Here is a 23,800-nt window from a genome sequence, read left to right on the forward strand (position 1 = left end):
TCTCTGTGTCACAATTGTTGTGAGGATCAAATGGGGTAATTCACGTGAAAATATAGGATTATAAAACTCATATTTATATAATGTCTTAGATAAGATATAGGATTTATAAGATTATTAAAATGTCAAGAATAATTATATTATTATGGAACATGAAGATATTTCTGTCCCTCTGTCCATCACAAGCACTGGCCCCTCTTCCTGACCTTGGGGTTAAGCAGTTTCCCCCCTTTTCCAGAAGACAGTGGACAGTCGTAGATCAAGGTGGATTTGGTCCCGAGAAGGAGTGGGATCTGGCAAGGTCTTCTGGGGCAGGAGCCACTGAGACGTCCTTCCTGTCCCCTCTTCTTGCTTCTCCTCCAGACACCTGTTTCTTCTCTCCTACCCCCTGCCAACAAATTCTGGTCACGGAACACCAGCTCCTTGGCCCCTGACTCTTGGGTCAGAGTCTGCTGGTGGAATGAAAAGTCTGGCATCCAAGGCATCCCATTGACGTGGGGTCATCAGGTGTAACAAGTGAATTCTTGAGATGTTTCATGATGCAAAAAGGTGCTTTTATTAAAGCCCAGGGCCAGGACCCCTGGGGAGGAAGGGACTCCTCACTTGTTATTGTGAGGAGTGACTGATTGTATACTTTTTAGTTAGTGAGGCTTGGGGGTGTGTGTGTGTGTGTGTGTGGGGTAACATAAGTCTCTGGGGAATTTGTGTGTGTTGAAAGTGAGGTTTCTAGGACCTTGGAGGGCTGGCCATTGTCCTTTTTTAAAACAGTAAAACATTAGTCACGAGACCCTTCAAGAATGTCGTGTTTGGCACATCTCAGATGTGGATTGGTGATAACCACATGTTATCAGATGAGTTTTTCTTAGTCATATTTTTCTGCCTCTGTTCTCCTCGACAACATGTGGGGGGTGGGTGGGCTCCCTGACCCCCTGAGTCCCATGCAGCACATGATCCCAGGCACTGTTTGGGGCAGGAACCCCTCTGCTTCTCTATGGCCAGAGTGATCCTCCCGTCCCACTACCCCCTCCCCATGCCATCCCTCATAGCTGCACCCGCAGCACCCCCCACCAGGTGTTTGCAGCTGGGTAATCTGGGTCATGTGGCCCACACCTGTGCTCCCACACTGTGCAATAAGAGGAGGCACATGTCTCTTTCCAAAGTCCAAGTATGGAGGATATGGGGCACAGTTGTTAGTACATCACCCCTCCCACCCTCCCACCAAGCTCAGACCCGAAAGCCCCCTTCTGGGGAGTTGTGCCAACATCATGTATCCAAGGATGACAGCCCCCCTGGAGGGTGGAGGTTGGCTACCTATGCCCTTGGGGAGCACTGGAGGGCTGTCTGCCTTTTGGAAGGCTCACTCACCAGTGTCTGGCCTGATGGGGCACTTTGGGAGAGCCTGCAGGGGCTAATCCTAAGGCAGACCCCACCCCACACTCCTGAGGCAGGGAGACTGAGCTCTTTCAGTCAGCCTGTTGCCACACAACATGGGCCCCACTGGCTCCTCATTGGCAGAGTTCAGGAGCATCTGCTCTGCCAACCCAGCTCTGGTTTGGGAACACAAAGCTGAATCAGACCTGCCCCTGCCCTGGAGGCATAGCTCAACCGGGAAAACAGGCTTGTAGACCTTTATGGTCGGGGCCAGAGACAGAGCACTGGGCCTGTGGATTAGGAAACTTTGGATGGAAAAGAGATGCGTGAGCTGATCTTGAGGTACATGTAGGACCCGGCAGGGGGCAGAAAGTTCCCGCCTACTCAGTCTGGTGAGTGATCTTAGTCTATGTCTCAAACCCGTGAGGATGATGGAATGTGTGGCTCTTGACTCTTCTGGATCTGCTCATAGCTGCCTCAACACAGAGGACAAGGTAGATGCACAGAGGGCATCTGAAAGTCTGCAAAGATGTCCAGCAATGTTATTCAGGGAGAATCATGACTTTTGGTCATATTCAGGGTGTGGGTTGGAGGGTCTATTTCAACTTGTCCCTAGGCAGGAAGAGATACTCAGATACCTGCCCTCTGCCAAGACCCCAGCTCTCTGACAGCACTGAGTGGGAGAGAAAGCACAGCTGTATAGAGAACAGCGCTGGCCTGGAGGAGGGTGCTTACCCAAACATGTAGAGTCGGGTCCTGAGCGTGTATGCAGGTCCCTTGGGTTAAGGCAAGAACGCTGCCCGTAGCGGTGAGCGGGTCAGTAGCCAGCAGAAGGTAGAACCATGGGGAAGGTGAGCTGAGCTCTTACTGAAAAAGTCTGTTCTTAAAGGCTGTACTTTACTTGCAGTCATGAACAAAGACTTAGAAATTTCCAAGCTGACAAATCTTGATTCCAAAACAAGAAGTCTGTTCTAGTATGGGAACATACCAGACACAATGAGAATATGCGCACGCGTGTGTGTAGAGGCACTAAAGAGCATCAAACTTGGGACAGAACAGATGAATGTTTTCTTTGGGTCAATAATGAGGGCTCATTGGTGGTTCTTCAGTAAGACTATTATTCATGGTCTGTTGGGAATAAATGTTTACAGGTTTCAGAGTTGTGATTCAGTCACTCTGAAAAAAATCCTTTTGTCATTTCACGATTATGCAGAAGGAGTTAAAGACTTTAAACTCCTTCTACATATTATTTTCTACATATGGCAGGTAGGGATTATAATGCAGAGAGGAGTAAACCAAGTAAGAAACACCGATTTCTTTAAAATGTTGCTTCAGTGACAGGGGGTCTATTTGGCTGCAGCATGTTGGAGCACTGGACCTTGGACTGCCAGTTTTGCTCTGATCTCTGGTACACAGCAGAGAAAGCAGATAGGTTTTTTTTTTTTTTTTAGATTTTATTTATTTATTCATGAAAGAGAGGCAGAGACATAGGTAGAGGAGAAGCAGGCTCCATGCAGGGAGCCCAATGTGGGACTTGATCCGGGGACTCCAGGATCACACCCTGAGCCAAAGGCAGATGCTTAACTGCTGAGCCACCCAGGCGTCCCAGTTTTTAAGTCCATCTCCTCCTCTCATACTCATTACTCAGCTTCAAATAATCTTAATCCCTATAATTGGATTATGACAAACTGGGATTTCCAGAGGCTCTAAGGGCCAACCAGAAGCCAAAGTAAATCCTCCCTGTAGGAATATGTCATTTTAGCCCTCAAATTATTTCTATAATTCTTCATAGAATGATTGAATCTGACACTCATCAGAAATATCAAAGCACACAAAGAAATAAGACATGATCAAAACCCAAGAGAAATAATAAGTAATAGAAACAGACTCACAAGGGCTCTAGCCAATAGAATGAACAGATACAGACTCTCTTTTTTTTAAGATTTTATTTATTTATTCATGAGACACACACACACACAGAGACGCAGAGACAAAGGTAGAGGGAGAAGCAGGCTCCCTGCAGGAGCCCGATGTGGGACTCGATCCCCAGACCCGGGATCGCACCTTGAGCCAAAAGCAGATGCTCAACTGCTGAGCCACCCAGGTGTCCCAATGTAGAATCTTTAATGTCTCTGTTTTTAATATATTCAAAGACAAAAAATAATGAGTTAAGTTATGGCAAATCCCTACAAACTATTTTTAAAAAGAACCAAATTGAAATTCTATGTCTGAACAATACAGTAACCCAAATTCAGAATGGAAGGGTTTCATGCAGAATGGACATAGCTAAAAGGAGACTCAATGAATCAGAAATAGGTCATAAAAATAAAGAATGGAAAGTCATCAGAATGGAATCCACAGATACAAAAGATAGGGTAAGAGACACAGGAGATGTGCTGAGAAAGTCTAATATACATAGACAGGGTCCCCGAAAGAGAAGAGAGAATTTGAACAGAATGACATCAAGACGTTTTGAACTGAATACTTTGAAGGGAATGATACTGAAGACAAATTATCTAAGGTTGTGGGGTGCAGCTTACACAATGCCTAGAGGGAAACTTATAACCCCCAATGCATATCTTAGAAACAAAGAAAGGCTGAAAATCGATGAGCTTAGCTATGATCTCCAGAAATTAGAAAAAAAGAACAAATTACCCTGCCCTCCCCTAATTGAAGGAAGGAAAAAATAAAGATGAGAGCAGAAAGTAATAAAGTAGAATGTAAATATGTATTAGTGATGATCAACAAAACCAAGATTAAGTCTTGCGGAAGACCAGGACATGGTGGCTGGTGATGCTGAAACAGGAAAAAAGAGAAAAGGCACAAATTCCTAGTGTCCAGAATGAGAGGGGGTTATAAAGGGTATCAGAAGCAAAATGCAGTATTTTAATATTAATGTTAATATTTAGGAGGAAGAGAAAAACCCCCTTGGAAATGTACAACTTACCAATATCGACAGAAGAAGAAATAGAAAAGCTGAAAATCCTATAAATACTTGAATGTATAAGTCAAATCCTCTTTTTAAAAAAGTTTTATTTATTCGAGAAAAAGAGAGTGAGCATGGCAGGGGGAGGGGCAGAGGGAGAGGGACAAGCAGATCCCCACGGAGCGCAGAGCCCGACACGGGGCCCGACACGGGGCTCGATCCCAGGGCCCAGGACCCTGAGATCATGACCTGAGCCAAAGTCCGATGCTTAACCGACTGAGCCAGCCAGGCGCCCCTGTAAATAAAGGCCCCTTGATGAAGACAATATTGTGCCCAGAGAGCTTTACTGGTAAATTCTACCAACCAGTCAAGAAGAAATAATGCGAGCGTCTCACAAGTGTCTTTAAGAGTGCATCTTGCGCATTTTAACCATTCAGTAGTGGTTAAAGTTCACATTTTTTTTCAGTTTCAGATACAAAGCTCACGGTCTGACTCCTGCCCACATCTCTTACTCCCCCCCCGCCCCCGTCCCTCCCATATATGCTGTTTTCTCCCCTGCCCAGCAAAATGATTTTCGTCTCCCTGAACTCGCCGTGCTGTTTCTCGCCTCTGGGCCCCCACATTCACCCGGGCCTACTCAGTGCTGGGCTTTCTGGATCCCTGGTGACCATCCTAGAGGGAGCTGCTGGTCCCCTTGTCTGGGCGGCTTTTCTGCCATCCTTCACCTATAATTCTTCATAGAATGATTGAGTCTGATGCTCATCAGAAATACCAAAGCACACAAGGAAATAAGACATGATCAAAACCCACCAAGGGGGGTTTTGATCTATTATGACCTATTTTATGACCTTTGCCTAGCTCCTGCCTCCTCCTCCCCTCTCTGTGTAGTGGTTGCCTGTTACAGGTGTGACTTTTTTTTTTTTAAGATTTTATTTATTTATTCATGACAGACACACAGAGAGGGAGAGAGAGAGGCAGAGACACAGGCAGAGGGAGAAGCAGGCTCCATGCAGGGAGCCCGATGTGGGACTCGATCCCGGGACTCCAGGATCAGGCCCTGGGCTGAAGGCGGCGCTAAACAACTGAGCCACCCGGGCTGCCAGGTGTGCCTCTTCTCCTGTACCGTGGTATGCACAGGACATAGTGCCTGGGTGTCCTCAATGCCTACGGCGATGCCTCATGTACAGTAGGCACGCACCTGCTGGCGGCATGAGAAGGGAGCCCACACCCAGCATCAGTGCTTGCAGGGCTCCACTGGGTCCTCTAGACCAGCTCCCCTGCTAGCAAAGGAAGTGTCAGAGTTAGGAACCGGTCCAAGGTCACCAGTGAGTTAGAGGCAGAGGCAGGTAGAACAGAACCCAGGGCTGGCCCACCGCACACCATTGTCTCTCTGTCTGTTTGTTGATGGGACTTTTCCTGCCACGGCCTTCCTTTCTGCTGACTCCAACTTTGTGCCTGGCCCAAACTTTACCTCTCAGCCTCCTTACCCAGCGCACGTGTCCCGTCAGGAAGTGTCAAGTGATGCGTTCAGGCATGCATCCCCGGACACCTCCGGGCCTGAGCTCCGGAAGTCCACCCTGTGGCTGTGAGCATCTTTGTACACATGCGTGTGTGTACATGTGCAAGGAAACCAGATCGCTCAGGGGTCCTGCAAAACCACTGGCAGCCAGAAAGATACGGTTTTAGAATAAATTAAAAAGAAGTAACCCATCAGCAATGATTAGCAGAATCAAGAGGTAAATCCTTTATATTTTATTTCAATGAAGGTGATTTTAATTAGCAGCCATAGATTTCTCTGGAACTGGACATTAGTTTTATTGATTGGGACCCACGTTTTGCAGGGCAAGACATTTTGATGCAAACTAAAAAAATCACTGTGTAGATTATTACCGGATGCATGAATTTCACATATTTCTTCTAAGAAGGGGTGTGTGTGCGTGTGTGTGCGTGTGTGCGTGTGTGCATGCTCCCACTCCCTCGAAGGCACAGGTCCATGTGGTTGACATTGGAACCAAAGAGATGACCGACTCAGTAGAGAGTGGTAAGGAAATCATTTGCATCCTGGAGGGCTCCTCCTTGTGTTGTTGCTTCGTTTCCACTTTTACTGTGAGTGATAAGCTTTTGGTAACTTAGGAGACAGATCGCCTTGTTGGCCAGGACAAGCCTACGAGAGCGCCAGTGCAGCGCAAGTCCCTACCAGAGCTGGGAGCAGGACCTCACGGGCTCCGGAAAATGTAAACACTCCCACCGACTGACTGGCAGCCAGGGCTTCTCGGGAACCCGGGAGAGGACCATGCAAACCAACTGTGCGAAATGACCACAGGACTAGAGACGCAGTCCCCACTATCAGGCTTGCAGACTCACTAGGTCCTCTCCCTTGGCCTTAATCATGGGCAGAAAGGTTTTCTCTTCTGTAGATAAATTTCAGGCAAGAACTGGTAAGAAAGACGTGCACAGGGTTTACCCCCTACCCCCACACGGTCCCATGGAAAGGTTACTTGAGCCCTGTCGGCCATCTAAAATTGTGTAGTAGCCAAATAAAAAATAAAAATCAGTTGAAATTCATTGTGATCTTCATCTCATTTAACCCCACGCATCCAAAATATTATCCGTTCAATATGTAATCTGCATGATTGCTGATGAGGTATCTTACATTCTCTACGTCACACGCGTTGAGTCCCGCAGTGGGGCAGTGACAGGTGACAAAGACAAAGCAGGAACACAGAGGTAGCAGTCACCTCCCCACCTTTCCTGACTAGGCCACTTGCTGACTCGCTAAGGCCACCGTGAGAGCTGACTCCAGGGACTCCTGCCCCCAGACAGGAGGTGCGTGGCTCAGGGGTGTGGCTGGGTGAAGGGTCTTGCAGGCCCTGCTCAGACCTCTGCAAACCCACACCCCTGAATTCCTGTCTGGTTCACTCATCAGTATTTATGGAGCTGTCGCTGGAAAACATCACATGGGTCACATGCCGTCCCTCAGCTGCCCTCCCCGTGTCTCCTTTCCTTAGGGGGGTGCGGCTTGGAGCCTCTCTGCCCTGTCTCCCTCCCTGTCCTGTCAGTGCTGAGAGAGTTCCAGTCCTTGGCGTTGAGACAAACTGCCCCTAATTGCTGGAGAAACCTCAGCCGCATGAGGGGAAGGGGGTCTGTCCCCCGCAGCTGCAGCAGAGCCCAGAACCTTCTGCACTGTAAACCATCCTTGCAGATACTTCCAAGACAGGGACCTGCAGAGGTGGGTGTTAGGTCCTGGGACAGTTCCCTCCAACCTCTGGAGGGTCTGATTCCAGCTGCTTGTCTGACTCAGGAAGTTGTGGCCTTGGGTAGCACCGTGGGTAGCATTTGGCTGCTTTGTCGGCCCCTCTTCTCACCCGTCTTCCAGGTGAACTGTCTCGGTCACAGGTCCTCTTGAAGACAGAAGAGCTTCATGGGCACGTCTCTCTTCTCCTCCAAGGAAGAGGGCCGAAGAAAGAAAAAGAGAGCTGAGACTCTGGAGTGGGTTCCACTGGTGGCCGTTCTGTCTCTCGGGCCCTGGAGCCCTGTCCTGGTTGTCACGATGGGGGCAGGACACCTTCCTGGCACATGGTGGGAGGTGGCCAGGGATGCTGCATCCGTGTCCCGCCGCAGAGGACGGTGCCCAGGGGAGAAGGCTGGCTCTGGGGGCCACTTGAGGTTGAATCCCAGCTCTGGCCATTCCTCAATTTGGAACGGCAGGCAAGGTCTCCAATCTCTGTGCCTCAGTCTCCTTGTTTGTCAAATGGGGACAGTGATAATACAGTCCTCCCAGGGTTCATCTGAGGATTGGAATGAATAAATACATATAAAGCCATAGAACATGCCTGGCACATAGTAAGTGCTTTTAAATACCGATTACTATGTCTCAGTCATGTTAACGCAGCTCCTTAGAGACAGACTCTGCTCTAGGTGGGGAAGGGGCCATGCAGTAGTGAACCAAGCAGACTCCTGGGGTGACAGCCTCAGGTCATCCCCCTGGTCACTGTCCCTGGAGGTGGGCCCTGCCTGGGTCTCTCCACATGCCCTGGCCCCAAGGCCCCCAAGCCTCCCACCCGCCTGTTCCCCCGCTCCCCTGCCTGTCTGTCCCCAAGCTCTGTGACAACTTGGTACCCTTTGTCTCTCCCCATCTTGCACTCCCACTATTAGCGCCTTAGTGTAAAGTCCTCATGATCTGTAAGGACCCCATCAAGTCCGGCCTAGACCAGTTGAACAGCCTCTTGGCTGGACCCCTGACCATGCCTCTGCCACTCTGTGTCCTAGAAGGAACTTCCTTTCTTCTTCTTCTTCTTTTTTTTTTTTTAAGAGATTTTATTTTATTCATTAGAGGCATAGAGAGAGAGGCAGAGACACAGATGGAGAAGCAAGCTCCCTGCAGGGAGCCCGATTCAGGACTCGATCCCAGGACCCCAGGATCATGTCCTGAGCCCAAGGCAGAGGCTCAACCACTGGGACCCCTTGAAGGAACTTTCTTACCTACACATTCTCCTCATCTACGGGGAAAACATCTCTATGCTCATCTGCAAGGCACCTGCAGCCCTCCCAGCTGGGCCCCTCGGCCGTCCTGCCCTGGGCTGGGGATGCCCTCGGGACAGAGTGTCAAGGCATGAGGCCGTTCCCAGGGGAGTGATGTGTCTCGGTCAGGCCAGCCCTGGGCTTCCCGGGAGGGGCAGGGCTCCTGCAGCTTGGAACACACATGTCCTGTTGACCAAAGCCATCCCGTGTCCCGCCTAGATCATCCCAGAGAGAGGCTGGCAAAGGATTGCATCTCTCAGTGGAGGAGCGGCACGGTCCCACTGCAAAGGGTTCGGGTGCCGGAAGGATGCAGGAGCGGGGTCTTTGTGCCAAGCACCCGCAGAGCAAATGGAGGACCCCCTGTGTCTTTGCAAAGCTCCGTTAAGAATTACAGAGGCAAGTACCGTGGGGCCCGTGAGTCAAATCTTAGAACAAAAGATGATCATCCCTTCTGGAAAGAAGAGCTCGTAGCCACCGCTTATTCCTGACTGAGTCCTTGTTGCCTCTGTCGGGAGATGGGGGAGAACGGTGCGGGCATGTGCTTCTGCTTCTCACCCTCGAACCATCCACAGCCTTGTGGTATCACACCCTTTTGATGTGCCAGTGGCCTGGGAAGGGAGATCTCTGCCGACGTGACTAATAATTTTTAAGTTCTCTGTGTGACAACCGTAGGGAATGAAGAGCAAAACGTAATTTCAAAAATAATTTTTTAAAAGTGTCGCTCCAGTTATCACTCTTTATGTCCTCAGCTCGCTTTATGAGCTACGTGTGCCAGGCAGGGCTGGGTTCTTTATAAACGTGATTTCATTTACTGCCACACAACCTTGTGAACTGGGCCTTATTCCTTATTCGCTCTGGGGCCCAGAGAGGTCATGGGACTTATCCAAAGGCACCTGGGTAGGACAGGGTGAGCCTGGATTGGAACTCACGTCCCATCAAAAGCCGGACCCTTCGATCTGCCCCGACCATAAGCACTGTTGTCCCACACGGTGAGCTGGAAAGAATTCATCGGTTTGCTCCGAATAGATCAAGTCAGTGAGTCAGCGCATAGAACTGGGTGCCTAGCAAGCCCATTGTAGGTGCTGGAGGCAACAAGCTCTCGGGCAGGACATAGTGTCAAGAAGAAGCCAACATTCCACTTACGGGGAAGAAAAGAAATACTCGGATAAACAAAACAGGTGCCGATGCTGGTCTATGCCACGGAGGAAGGGAAACCAGGTCCCGGGACACAGCACTCCCGGGGGGTGTAGTGGGCCGGGAAGTGCTGTGTGAGCAGGCCCGAGGAATGACCTTGAGGCAGCAGGTCAGCTGGAGGACGAGTGTGAGTGTTTGTGGTGGGAGAAAGTACCCAAAGCAGGGCCAGGCGCTCCCTGTTGCCCTACAACCTCCTGGCTGCTCCCTCGTGGGGGTCTGCTGGCTCCCGGGCCTGCCCTATCCTGGTTTTTCCCGTCATTGTAAATGGCACTACCGCCCATCCAGGAGCACAAGCCCAAACCACGGATCATCCTGGATTCCCTCTTTCCCCTCAACCCTGAAATCAAATCAGTTGTGTCCCGTAGGCCCTACCTCCACCCCATTCCCGGCTCCGTGCCCTTCCCCACCAAACTCCCTGCCACCATCTTTGGCCAGACTACCAGCGTCTCCTGCCTGGGCCGGGCCCCTGTCCCGGGCCTCAGTCATGCCCTCGGAAGGTCCTCTTGGAAGCATAAGTGTGATGCTATCACTCCTGTTTGAAACCTTCCAGTTCTTCCCTTCTGACTTAGGATAAAATCCAAACTCCCCACCATGCCCATGAAGCCTCAGTGGCTCACCCCACTCACAGCTCCTGGGTCGCCCCACTCCACTCTTGGCTCCAGAAAGGTGCTTCCAGTCTCCATCATCTGTCTGTCCCTCAAACAGGCCACGCTGCCCCCTCTCTCGGGCCCTTGCACTTGCTGTGCCATGCCCCCAGCATCTCATCCTCTAGACCCTCCCTCTGGTCACTCACCTCCCCATGGATGCTGTCCCCAGAGGCCCCCAACTAGAGCTGTCCCCAGCTACACACCGTCTCTCTCTTTCCTGTCTGACCCTCCTCCCCGACCTCACTGGGTGGTACTTGTCAGTTTGTCATGGGTGCCCCCAGCTCCCCGTTAAACTCTAAGTTCCAGGAGAGCGGGCCCCCAGCTCAGGCTGTTCCTTGCCACATCCTGGCATCGGTGGCCCTCAAGGATCATTCGTTAGAAGACAACGTAAAGACCCTCTGTTGGCACCTGTAGGATGAGGGGTGTGTGCTGTAAACAGTAAAACTCCACCCAAATGTTCATTAATGTGACTGAATAAACTGTCAGGTGTGAGGTGGTTCGATACTAGAAGAGAGGCACGTGGGGTGGGGTGGCTCGTGGCTGAGATTCCGAGCCCGAGAGTTGGACTGACCCAAAACTGTGGCCTCCTCCTCACAGGCGGTCAACCCTGGGCATGCCCCAAATAGCGCTAAGCCTCAGTCTCCCAGCTAAAAAGTAGGGACAGCGGTTCCCACCTTAGAAAGTCATCATGGGGATCCCTGGGTGGCGCAGCGGTTTGGCGCCTGCCTTTGGCCCAGGGCGCGATCCTGGGGATCCGGGATCGAATCCCACGTCAGGCTCCCGGTGCATGGAGCCTGCTTCTCCCTCTGCCTGTGTCTCTGCCTCTCTCTCTCTCACTGTGTGCCTATCATGAATAAATAAAAATTAAAAAAAAAAAGAAAGTCATCATGGAGATTACATGTGAGAATGTGTGTAAATGGTTTACATCACCCTTAACACGTAGTAAATTCTCCATCCAGATGGTTTTATTATTTCATTATTATCATGAGGAGGAGGAGGGTGATGGTCAGGGCTTAGAAAGGGAGGTAAGTTAAAGATGTCTTCAGAGAGGAGGTGGCAAATGACTTTGGCCTTGGACAATTTGATGGGTCTGGAGGATATTTACCATCAGAAAGACGGGCAGTGATGTTGCTGTCGTCTGTCACATTCCCGCCACCTGACAACGAGATGCAGGGAGGCGTTATCACCATGTCACGGATCAATAAACAGAGACTTGGAGCATTGAAGGGATATGTCCAGTGTAGGACGGGGACCAGTCCAGAGCCCACACCCTTTCCAGTTGTTGGTTTGCCTCCCCTCCAGCTGGCGACTCTCAGAAGACAAGGACGGCCTCTCACCATTGTGTGCACACCTAGCACGAACATGCACTCAACACCTCCTTGTTGAGCTGACCCGGGCATGAATCCCACCTTGACCTGCTTCTTAACTTCGTGGGCCCGCACAAGTCACTCATTTCTTCATCTATAAAATGCTCATAGTGGCATCTGTCTCCCAGGCTGGCCGTGAGAATAAGGTCAGATAATAACCATGAGGACACCTAGTACAGCACCGGGTTTGTGGCTGTGGATGTGCGTACACGGAGAGGGACAGAGAGCGCAGAGGGAGGGGAGGAGGGGGAGAGACACGTCCAGGTGGAGACGGGTGAAGATTCCAAGTTGGGAGCAGCATGTGCAAAGCCAGGCAGGTGTGGACACGCAGAAGGTGTATGCGGAGCCAGCGTGGCTGGGGCATAATATGAGGCGGGGGCGGAGTGCGAGGTGAGGGTGGAAAGAAGGGCAAAGGTTGGACCGTGGAGAACCAGGCGCACAGTTTGGACCCAACTCTGTTGGCAATGGGGCCCATCCAAGTTCTTAAGATTGGAGTACGACATACGTCCTGGGAGGTCCATAGCGTGCACACTCGTCAATCTAGAGGTTGATGGAATTTCACAGATACATACACTCGTCTCATCACCATCAGCTTCAGATATAGAACATTTCCAGCGCCCAGGGAGACGGCTCATCCCCCTTCCCGCAAAGGCGCCACCCTTCGGACCAGTCACCGTGGATGACTTTGCCTGTTTGTATTTTCTGTAAATGGAACCATGCAATCCTTCGAGTTGGCTTCTTTCACTCGACATAACCTCTGTGAGATTCATCCAATTTCTTGCACGGAGCAGTAGATCATTCCGTGGTGCTTCTACGTAGCGTTCCACTGAACGCACACACCACACTTTATCGGTCCATCATCCTGTCGGTGTGCTTTTAGGCTGTTTCCTACTTTGGCTCATGTGAGTAAAGTGGCACCAACATATCTGTGCACGTGTGGGGACATGCGTGCTTGCTTCTCCTGAGCATGAACCTAAGAGTGAGAGTGTGGGTCCCAGGGAGGCTTATGTTTGGCTTTAGGGGACATTTTCAGGTGGTTCTCCAAAGCGCGCTGAACCACTCTTTTCTCCCCCCAGCATGTGTGAGAGTTCTAGGGGTGACAGCTAGAGCCCCAGGAGCTGATTTGGGGACACACTCTGGGCCAGGTAGAGGTGGAGAGAGGCAGTAGTGGCCGGTGCTGGGGACAGGCTTGAGGATGACTCCACGTGCTCTGCTGAAAGCCTCACCAGGAGCTATGTTTGCAGGATGCCTGAGACCCGTGGAGGCTTCTCCCACCATGGTTAGGGCCCCACTGCCTGGACATGCCCAAGGCCCCCCGGGGAGATTCCGCTTCTGTAGCTGGGGGCCAGGGGGGTACCCTGGAATAGGTTTGGTGCAGCACCCTAGGCACCTACAAAGCACAGCTGCTCCAAGCAGGACTTGGACACCTGTTAGACCCTCTTGCCAGCCTCACCCATCCCTGCTCTGTGCCCGTGGAGAACTGGGAGGTAAGGGTGGGTTAGAGCCCCCAGGGTCCCTGGGCTCAGATATGGCCTGTGTGATGCCCTCTGCAGCCTGGGCTCTGGCCAGGGCCTCAGCCACTGCATCTCAGCCTTCCTGGTTGGTCCTCACGCTGCCCAGCTTCCGCCCGGACCGTCTGCCTCCCCCGTCCTGCCCCCACCCGAGTCCCCAGTCCCATTTTGGATTACTGCTCCTAGGAGGCTAGAAGCATAGCTTACCCTGCCCGGATGTAGCCCGCTGGCCCATGGCAGGGTGGGGCAAGAACCTCAAAGCGGGAGCCCCTCAAGGTCAAGAGGGGGGGCTTTTGTGTCTCAGATTCACCAAGCATGGTGGATGCTTGCAGCCTCCATCTGAAGTAAGCAAGACCCAGGGGGTTGGAGAAGGGCTCCCAGGAGCTACTAGGGGTGCAGGGAGGGAGGGGGCCTCCCTGGAGCCAGGACTCCCTCCCAGCTTCTGCAGCGATGCCAGCAGGCAGCTTCTCACAGCAGCTCCATCACACTCTGTCCCCAGCAGGAAATGACATCGCAGCAATTGTTAATACCCACTCATGTGCAGGAAAGCAAATTAGATGCCGCCATCAGGCTCTCGCCCTGGGACAGGGATGATGTTACAAGGAGGGCTCTTCTCCGGGGCCCTCAGCTCAACTCAGCTCCACTGAGATGATCCCTGGGTCTTGTAGCTCCAACACCCTCATCTCTCCGTCCCGGGTGGCTAGACTCCAAACCCGTGTGACTTTCTGTGACATCATAGAAAGGAAAAGAGGGAGCTGATGCTCTTAGGTGACCTGTGGAAGCCCGTTCCTAGCTATGAACGTTCCTCGTTATTCTTTGTCATCAGTGTCCCATGGTCCGTCCCCATCCCATGTACTGTCCCATGGTCTATGCCCTGTTCCATGTACTGTCCCATGGTCCATCCTCCTATCCCACACAGTGCCCCATGGTCTGTCCTGTCCTACACAGTGTCCTGTCTTCCCATCCCACACAGTGTCAGTGCCTGTCGTATGAGTTTCTGGTGTAGCTGGGTCCCAGATCACACACCAGAGTCCACTCTGGCTCCTTTTCTCAGATTATGGGGTCACTGGGGAGGAGTCCACATGTGCTCCTTGGTCTACATGGAGACACCCACATGGGCTTCAAAGAAACCCACATGAACCATTCCCCTCATGTCCTTCAGCCCAAGTCATCGGCTTAACAGTCTGGCAGATATGAGGGGCAGCCCTGTGCAGGTTCTAGAAAGAGGCAGGCCTGCCCAGACCCTGGGTCCTCCCCTCCCAGCTGGGCTCCTTGGCCAGCTCCTCAGCCTCCCCGAGCCTCCCTTCTCTCCCTCGTCTGCAGTGTGAAGTGGAAGTTAATGACCGTTCCTTGGAGGGTTATCTGAGTAGGAAATGATGATCCTGCACTGGGGTTTCTACATCCATCTGCTGCTCCTGAAATGTTAGGGCCCATTCTGGCCACATCCTGTGCTTTCTCTCTTCGGCCTTTGCTCACCTTGTTTCCTCAGACTGGAACTGCTGTATCCCTTCCTCTCAACTCCAATCCTTCCAAAACCTCTGCTTTTGACTTCTTCTCCCCGCCCCAGGGGCTGACAGTCCTAGGGCATCCCTCCTTGGGGTCAGGGTCGGCGCTCCCCAGGTGCTCTCCCTCCCTACACCTGTCAACCTGTGACAGCGAGCCCACCACCTGCAGTGGATGCCAGGATTTCTCTTTCATTCATTCATTCATTTCCTCATTCATTCATTCTTTTGCTCCCCCACTGTAATGCCATCCCCGCCAGGAGGCAAGTATGCCCAGGGTTCAGTCTGTGTGCTCTGGGGAAATGAGTATTGCCACTTGTGAGCTCGAAGCTTCCGTGTGTGCTGCACCTTATTCTCTTTCCCACATTTTCACCAACCCTGGTGTTTCCTTACATCCGCCCATGTTCCTATGAATACATCTCATGTGACTCTCTTCTAGACGCTGAGTCACCCTTCAAGGGGTGTATCTGCCAATATGGCCCTCCCAGCCTTGGGAGGGGGGCACTTCCAGGCAGGTGAGCGGTCGTGGATCTATGTAACAATTCCCAGGGGACAGATGTCCCCAGGGGCCTCTGCAGCATCTCAGGCTTGTGGTGCCGGAACTGGACAGGCAGGAGTGGAACCCTTCCCAGGGGCCGGCCAGTCCCTGCTGGCCGCGTCCATCCCTCCCAGCCCTGGCATTATACACCTTCTGCTGGTCTCAAGGAGTAAAGTGAACCCTTTCTGTCATTTTCACTTTGTGGTTGGTTTTTGGACAACAGTTGCTTTCAAGTATCTTTTCCTCAGCTCGTGGGCATCTGGGGCTTCCTCTTTTCCAAATTCACACTGGTTTTCTATAAGTTTGCTGTCTATTGTTCAGCACGCATTTTCTCAGTGAATTAAATTCTTATTTTGATTTTCTCATTTTAAAAATATGTTGGCATCTGTACATTGTTTTCAGTCTCAAACTTTTGACACAGTGCTAATATTACCGCTTAAATATACTGAAGTCAACATTTATTGAGCATTTATTCATCAACTGTTGTTCCGTGTGCTTGTATAGAAACTCCATCCTCTCTAAAGTAGGTATTACTATCACTAATCCTATTACTGCCCCTACTCCTCCCACTTCCAGATGTAGCAGCGAGGCATAGAGCAGCCAGTTCTTTGACAGTCAGTAGGGTGAGAAGAATCATGCCCCCTCCCAAAGGTAGCCACGCCCTAGTCCCTGCAACCCATGAAGGAGCTGCTTGCAAGGCAAAAGGGACTTTGCAGGCGTGGTTAAGTTGAGGCTCTTGTGACGAGGAGACCGTCCTGTGTCATCTAGGTGGACCCAGTGCAATCACAAGGGTCCTTCTAAGGGAGGAGGGAAGCAGAAGGGTCAGAGCCAGAGGAGATGTGATGGGAAAATGAATGGAAGATCAGAGGGTGGGAGGTCTTATATGGCTGACTTTAAGAAAAGGAAGAGGCTTTAGAAAAATTCTGTGATGATATGAGATTTGTGGAACTGAGAAGAATATACATATATTTTTGAAAAATCCCTACTGTGTAGCAATAAAATTTGCTACACACAGGTCACATACCTGTTCTGCTTCTTCCAGGGCACGTGGCCAGGTGGCCTCCTCCAGCTCCTGTGCAGGTATAAGGGCACGGAAGGTGGGCAGAGGCAATTTCCGCCACTTTTGAGCCGGGGCCCTGAGCCGGGGCCCTGAGCCCTGAGCCCCCTCCACTCTCTTTCTCCTTCTGCTGGCTGGATATTGATGCCCCCGGTGGCCCCCATAAAGGTCGGCCACCTTTATGAGGACTAAGTGATGCCTGGAACAGAGCACCCCCCAAACCACCACTGACCATCATTTGAGTGTGAATGAAGTCCAGCTCTCTGGTTTCAGCCACTGATTTGAGGAGTATGTGTTAGAGTAGCAAACATTATCTTAACCAGTCCAGGGTCAGGGAGTGGTTGTATTAGCTACTGTACAGGGTCTGAAGGATGAGAAGAATGGGGTGCGGAGGAGATGAAACAAGAATGGTTGTCTGCACTGGGCTGTGGAGGACTGTAGACTTCAGACAGCAGGTTTGGGGTTTGGATTTTTGCCCAATGTGGGGCCTGCTATGGGTTATATGTTTGTGTCACACCAAAATTCATACACTGAAGCCCTATTCCCCAGTATGATGGTACTAGGAGTGGAGCATTTTGGAGTTGATGAGGTCATAAGGGTGGTGCCCTCATGAATGGGGTCAGCACCCTTATAAGAAGAGACCAGAGATATGACCTCTCTCTGCCACATGAGATCACAGCAAGGAGGCAGTGCCCACAAGAGACGTTCTCAAAAGAGCTCTCACCAGGCACCAAATCTGCTGGCACCTTGATCTTGGACTTCCTAGCCTTCAGAGCCATGAGCAATGAGTGTTTGTTGTGTAAGCCCCCCATTTGTGGTATTTTGTCCCAGTAGCCTGGACTAAGACAGGGATGTTGAAAAGTTACAAGTTAGAATTCAATGGTCAGGATTGAATTTTGGAAATATAACTCTGTGATTAAATAAATTAAAGCACACCCATGTATGGAAACATTCTTCAATCATTAAACCTAATGATATAGAGCAAATTTTTTGACCTGGAAAGATGTCTACAATCTATTAAGTGAAAAAACAAAACAAAACAAAACAGTGCAGCTTGTGCAGCGGGGTAGATAAAGCAGACCTGCGGTAGATTGCATCACCAGTCCAGTTCCATGCCCTTCTGTATCCATGCCCTTACCCTTGCAATTTTGCCATGCCCTCCTACTGTGGGTGGGGCAAGCCTGTGGGTCTGTGGGCTGGGTTTGGCCGTGTGATTTACTTTGCTCACAGAAAGTGATGGAGGAGATGGTGAACCACTTCTGACACTGCCTCCACTCGGTCTCTGGCACCCAAGCTCTCACTAGGGAAGAACATTCTCAGGCTAGCTACTGGTCTCAGGAGGAAGATGAGCGACGCATTTGGTGCCGAACTAAACTCCCCGGCCAAGAGCAGCAGAGCCACCCGGCTGAGCACAGCCTGGATTGACAGACCTTAGACAGCCTACAGATCATAAAATAAATGATCATTGTTTAAGGCCACTACGTTCTAGGATGGTTTGCTGCAAAGTGTTCTTTTATGGCAACAGCTAACTGGCCTCATATCTATATGCATAAACAAGCATTTAAAAATCTGGAAGTCGTCTTGAGGTCAGATCCAGAGCAGTTTGCGAGCTCTTAATTGTTGCTCCAGGTTCTTTCAGGTCTACATATCTGTCCTCAGCACTCTGCAAGGCTAGAAAAGGAGGAGGGATCTGTTCAGAATCCCTGCAGGACAGGAAAAGGAGGGGAAATCTCAACATGGAAAAACTCTGCAATGAAAATGAAGGAATGACTGAGAACCAAGGAAAGATGGAATACAAAGAACAGCCACAGGATGCAGGAGAGCCAGAAGTAGCTTGTACTGAGGAAGACCAGGAAAAGTTCGAAATACTAACAGATAAAGAAAAGTCAGAGAGTATGACAAAGCCAAAGGATGGAAAGCCAGAGGAGAGCAAGGGAAAGCCAGAGAGTGACAGAAAGCCAAAAGAAGAAAAGCCAGCAATCGAACCAAGGGCTGCAGGAAAGTGCCCCAGCTGGGGATGATGTACCCAGGAAGGCCAAAAGAAAAAGCGACAAGGGGCTGGCTCCATGCCTCAAGGAATATAAGGAGACCATACACGACATACATTTGAGCAATGAGGAGATGACAAGAGAATTTGATGAGATGGCCAGGGTAGAGGGTGCGGTGAAGAAAACCAGACAGAAATTGAGGTGGGGGGATTATTGGATGCAAAAAAGTTTACAGGACCCCTTCCACCCAAGGGGCCCAAGGGAACTCAGGGGTGGGTGCAGGGCCCCACAGAGGGGCTTTGAAGACATTCCTTTTGTGTAGTGTCCTTTGTAGGCATTTGCCCAGGCCCTGTGTTTTAACCTTATGCTAATCTTGGTTTAGCTATCACTCTCTGTTACCCAACTGCAGCCCTTGATGTTTCAGTAGATTTTTGTCCATTGCATGGAAAAATGTTTATGGCATATTGTAAAATTAAAGAGTTTGATGAACCATTAAAAAAAAAAAGCCTGGAAGTCTAGGTAGTTGAATTTGGAATCATTTCCTCTTTATAGTATCCCTATTTCATGAGCATGCCTTAATTTTTATAATAACAAAAAAATGAACAAATTTACATTTTGGAATAATTTGGACATAGCCTGGAAAACAGGTTAGTTGAGGAGGGACTGAAGTCTGGAGAAATGAGGGGTCCGTTCAGGAGGTTACTGCAAGTTTCCGGGGAAATGCTGAAGGCCTGAGCCCATCAGCACTGCCCCCTTCATGATGGCACCCCATGCCTGTGTTCCCCCTCCATGCCCTTCCTTTTGAAAACCTAGTTTCAAAGTGAGCAGTCTTGCTGAAAAGAGGTAATAAACCACATCCAGAAACTGATGACAGTTAGTGGCTTCTTTCAGGAGGACATTTGCAACTTAATGGGACCAAAGAGCTATTCCAAAGATGGAAGTTTGGAGACTGGGAAGCTGGGAGGTATTTTTGGTCTGGGAGACAATGTGCTTTGTTATTCAATCTTTTTTTTAAAATTTTTATAAATTTATTTTTTATTGGTGTTCAATTTGCCAACATATAGAATAACATCCAGGGCTCATCCCGTCAAGTGCCCACCTCAGTGCCTGTCACCCAGTCACCCACCCCCCGCCCACTCCCCTTCCACCACCCCTAGTTCGTTTCCCAGAGTTAGGAGTCTTTCATGTTCTGTCTCCCGGCGCCCTGCTTTTTTATATTCCCCAAATGAATGAGACCATATAATGTTTGTCCTTCTCCAATTGACTTACTTGTTATTCAATCTTATCCTATTGCATGGATCGAGGTCCCTACCTTCCTTGCTACACACACTGTACCCATGAGCTCCTGATGCTCCTCCAGCCATTGTAGAGCTCAGCATGAGGCATGCGCCTGGGGCATCAGCTAGGTGAGGAGAGAGGGACACTGCAAGTCAGCATGCACTGGGGTGAGATTGCAGAAGTCACATCACACCTAAGCTTTTCATGTCTGGATGAAGGATATGAGATAATATAATACAAAGAATATAGTATAACAATAATATAATATTTGAAGGCAAGAGTAACATGAGGGATCAAGATCCCAGAGAGAGGGGGACTCATGTTCTACACCTCCTTCCCTCGAGACATTTGCTGATTCCTAAGAAGCATGAAACAAAAAGCTGAGAAGCCAACAGAGAGCGATGGCTCACAGCACTGTCAGTTCTCACAGAACTGGGGAGACAAAAAAAAAATCAGGGCTACTGAGGCAATCAGGACTTGAGGGTTGAAGATTCAGGGAAGAAGAAAGGCAGAGAGACACAGGTCCAACACTCCACACAGCAGCTATGCCCCTCAAGCGATTTACTCACATGTAAGCCACCTGTGCTCAGAGGATGAGAAACTGAGCAGAAAGTGGCTGCCAACTGCCGAGAAGGTAAGCAGACATTCTGGGAGGTTCTCAGTGGTGGAAGACAAGAATTGGTGTTCAGAACCCTCCAGAGAGGAGCAGTCTGATGTATGACTGAGACTCTACTGGGAACCAACCCTCCAGGGCTCTGCTTGAGGAAAGAGTAAACCTGAAATAGATCAAGACTAACAAAAACGGAAATACAGCCTCGAATCAACTCCTTCCTTCTCTAAGCACCTGCCAAAATCTAAAGCAAATTCTGTCTGGAGGAAGATGAACATTATCCAGAATCCCTAAAGTTTTTACACAATGTTATAGCATTCAGTAAAACAAAACAAAGCAAAGCAAAACAAAACAAAAACAGGTCTATCAAGAAATAAGAGCAGAAGAAAAAAGTGACAGTAGAAACAGACCCACAGATGACCAGAAACTAGAGTCGTCAGACATGAAAATCACAATAAAAGTTATCCATGTGTTCAAGGACAGAGGTGACAGTGGAGAATTTTAAAAAATATTTTATTTATTGAATCATGAGAGACACAGAGAGAGAGGCAGAGACACAGGCAGCGGAAGAAGCAGGCTCCATGCAGGGAGCCTGATGTGGGACTGGATCCCAGGACCCCGGAATCAGACCCTGAGCCAAAGGCAGACGCTCAACCACTGAGCCACCCAGGTGCCCTAACAGTGGAGTATTTTTAGCAGAGAACAGGAATTTATAAAAATGAATCAAGCGAAAATTCTAGAATTGAAAAACTCAATAAGTAAAATTAAGAACTCAGTAGGTGGGTTTAATAGCTACTTGTTGGTAGTAGAAGGTAAATGAGCTGGAAGACATGTTTGCATAAAATATCCAGAGAGAGAAAAGAGAATGGAAAACACGAGAGAAGAGTGTATGAAATACCTGGGAGGTATAAAGGTTGTGGCATGTGGGATTGGAGGCCCACCAGGAGCCAGACAAAGTGACATCACAGGCATCAGAGGGGATGCCGGCGCCCTGCTCTCTGACTCTCAGGCCCCAGAAATGGAGAAAATAAACATCTGTGGCTTCAGCCCCCCAGTCTGTGGTATTTTGTTAGCACAGCCTGAGCTAAGACACTCAAATAGAAAGGAAAACAGATGGTCCCTTTTCCCCTTGGGGAACTGCCTTTTGGAAGAGATGCTTCCCAAATTCCAGCCACACTGGTGTGTGGGATTCTCCAACATCCCAGAGCTGTTCCCTTGGCCTGGAACAACCACCCTGACCACCTTCATGGGTCCTTCCCCTTTCGGGCCCCTGCTCAGGTATCCCAAGAGGGTGAGCTGGCTCATGATCGCTCTAAACACCAGCTCCCTCCCCCACCCACCCCCCATCACCTTGAACACCCTTCCTGCCTTCATTGTTCTTCAAAGCACACATCTCACCTGACACAATCTGCATTTCGTTACTTGTTTCCGACCAGCTCTCCTCACAGGAGTGAGATTTGTATGTCTGAGCAGTTTGTTTTATCTCCATAGGGCCTCAATGTATATTTATTGAATGAATGAATGTATGAATGCATGAATGGCACATTGGATGGCAGAGCAAAGCATGGGAAAGAGCCTGGGTCCTTGAAAACACCGCTGAGCTGCTGAATAACGTGTGTCCTGGAAGTCGTTCTGGCTCATTCCTTCACTGGGGACCCCATACGAAGTGGGAGGCTTTTTTGGGGACCCCCTCCACTCCCTTTTCTTCCTCCAACACCCTACACTCACACTCCGCCTACTGATCAACTGCTTGGAGTGTGGGCTTTGCACTCTCCTTGCAGCGGACGCCTGTTGACCATTCGGACAGTTCCAAGTGGCCCCCCCTGCCTGACAGTGACATCTAAGGTAGCTCCCTCCCCACTGACCTGCCTGCTTATCCCCTTCATGACACACGCTATTATCTGAGATCGGCTCACTCACCCTGCGTCCTCTCCATGGCCCATGCTCTTCAGGATGCGGCCAAACCCCATCGAGCCACTTCTCGCGGATTCCTCAGCACCTAGAGGGGCTCCTGGCACACAGTCGTTGCTCAATAAATGTTGGTGAGCACGTGGATCTCTATTTCACAAAAAAGCAGACAAGCCCAGAGGGGTGAAATGACACATCCCAAGTCACACTGTTAATACCAGGCTTGGCACCTGATTCCGGGGCTTCCTTCCTAGAACTGAACTGTTTTCCCCAAAAAAAGACAAAAAAAGAAAGAAAAAAGAGCGGAATGAAAGAAGGTGAGGGAGCTCATAAGCTCCCGAAATAAAATATGTATGTATTTGTGTGTTTGCTTTGCTTGGTGCTGAGAAGTGAACTACAAAACTGTGTCCATTATATAAATTTATTTCATAATGATTTATGCTGAGGATCATGGAAATGTGTGATACTGGGGTTGGAAGGTACCTTAAGATGCATCTAGTGTAATTGCCACCTCATGCTTTAATCTCTTCCCCAGCAGGGGTGCAAAAAGGAATTCCTTGCTTTGAATCTGGCCTAGTGAGAAGATCAAGGCTGTTAAATTGTATCCAAAATAAAAATCAATGCCTTAGAGTAGGAGCCTGAAGGGACTGTCACAGGCTTTAGGCACAAACCTCAGGGTTTGGGTTCTGGGCATCTATTTTGAATATGCAGGATCCGGTCTTTGCTATTTCCGGTTCTAGAAAATGTTCCAGAAGAGGGAAGGAGCTGATAATGGATCTCAGAAGAGGCCAGGTGTCTCTATCGGGCTGAGCTTTGGTCACTGAGCCTGGGTTTGTCTTTCTTGACATTGGGAAGGGCTGTTACAGCCCCTGTCCTCTTGGGGCCCTGGATGGGGGACAAGTGCTTGTCAGAGGCGGCACCAGGCCGTGGGAAGGCTTTTGCTGGCTTGTGAGCTGCCCACGGTGACTAAGATGCGTGGAAATAGCAGCTGAAAATGTCACACCCACCTCCCACCTTGCCAAGAGAAAAAGGAACCATTGGCCCAGGGGAACGCAGCCTGTGAGCAAAATGAAGAAGCAACAGCTTATTTGTGGCCGGAGGCGAGGCTGCCCTTGGAGCCAGGGTCTCTCAGGACTGTGTTTGCTGCAGCTCTGTGAAGAGAGCCCCGACAGTCCCACTGGGCGGGGGTGGCACAAGTTCCTGGTGCCGTGGGTGGCAGGTCAACCACGAAAAAAGTGTGCCATGCACAACCCATCGGCTTGGGTACCCCGTTTATACAGAGGAGATAATTCCCACCTTCCAGTGTGGGGGTGAGGCTGTGCAAGGAGCAAAGTGTCCGTCTGCTTCCACCGGTTCACCTGGACGGACCCCCCCCCACCCCCTGA

At 50.1% G+C, this 23,800-nt stretch overlaps 1 long non-coding RNA gene and 1 pseudogene across 1 annotated transcript; one reads left to right on the forward strand and one right to left on the reverse strand.

Moving 5' to 3' along the window:
- Positions 1 to 11,601: 11,601 nt before the first annotated feature.
- On the reverse strand, positions 11,602 to 22,771 carry LOC125755879 (uncharacterized). The gene is made up of 2 exons (XR_007413324.1): positions 22,428 to 22,771; positions 11,602 to 14,259 (listed from the first exon to the last, which is right to left on the reverse strand). It is a non-coding gene; the product is annotated as an uncharacterized LOC125755879 (long non-coding RNA).
- LOC112674969 (transcription elongation factor A protein-like 4) lies at positions 18,315 to 19,111 on the forward strand (annotated as a pseudogene).
- Positions 22,772 to 23,800: the final 1,029 nt, after the last annotated feature.

Source organism: Canis lupus, chromosome 10 (assembly GCF_003254725.2).
Source record: "Canis lupus dingo isolate Sandy chromosome 10, ASM325472v2, whole genome shotgun sequence".
NCBI classification, from domain to species: domain Eukaryota; kingdom Metazoa; phylum Chordata; class Mammalia; order Carnivora; family Canidae; genus Canis; species Canis lupus.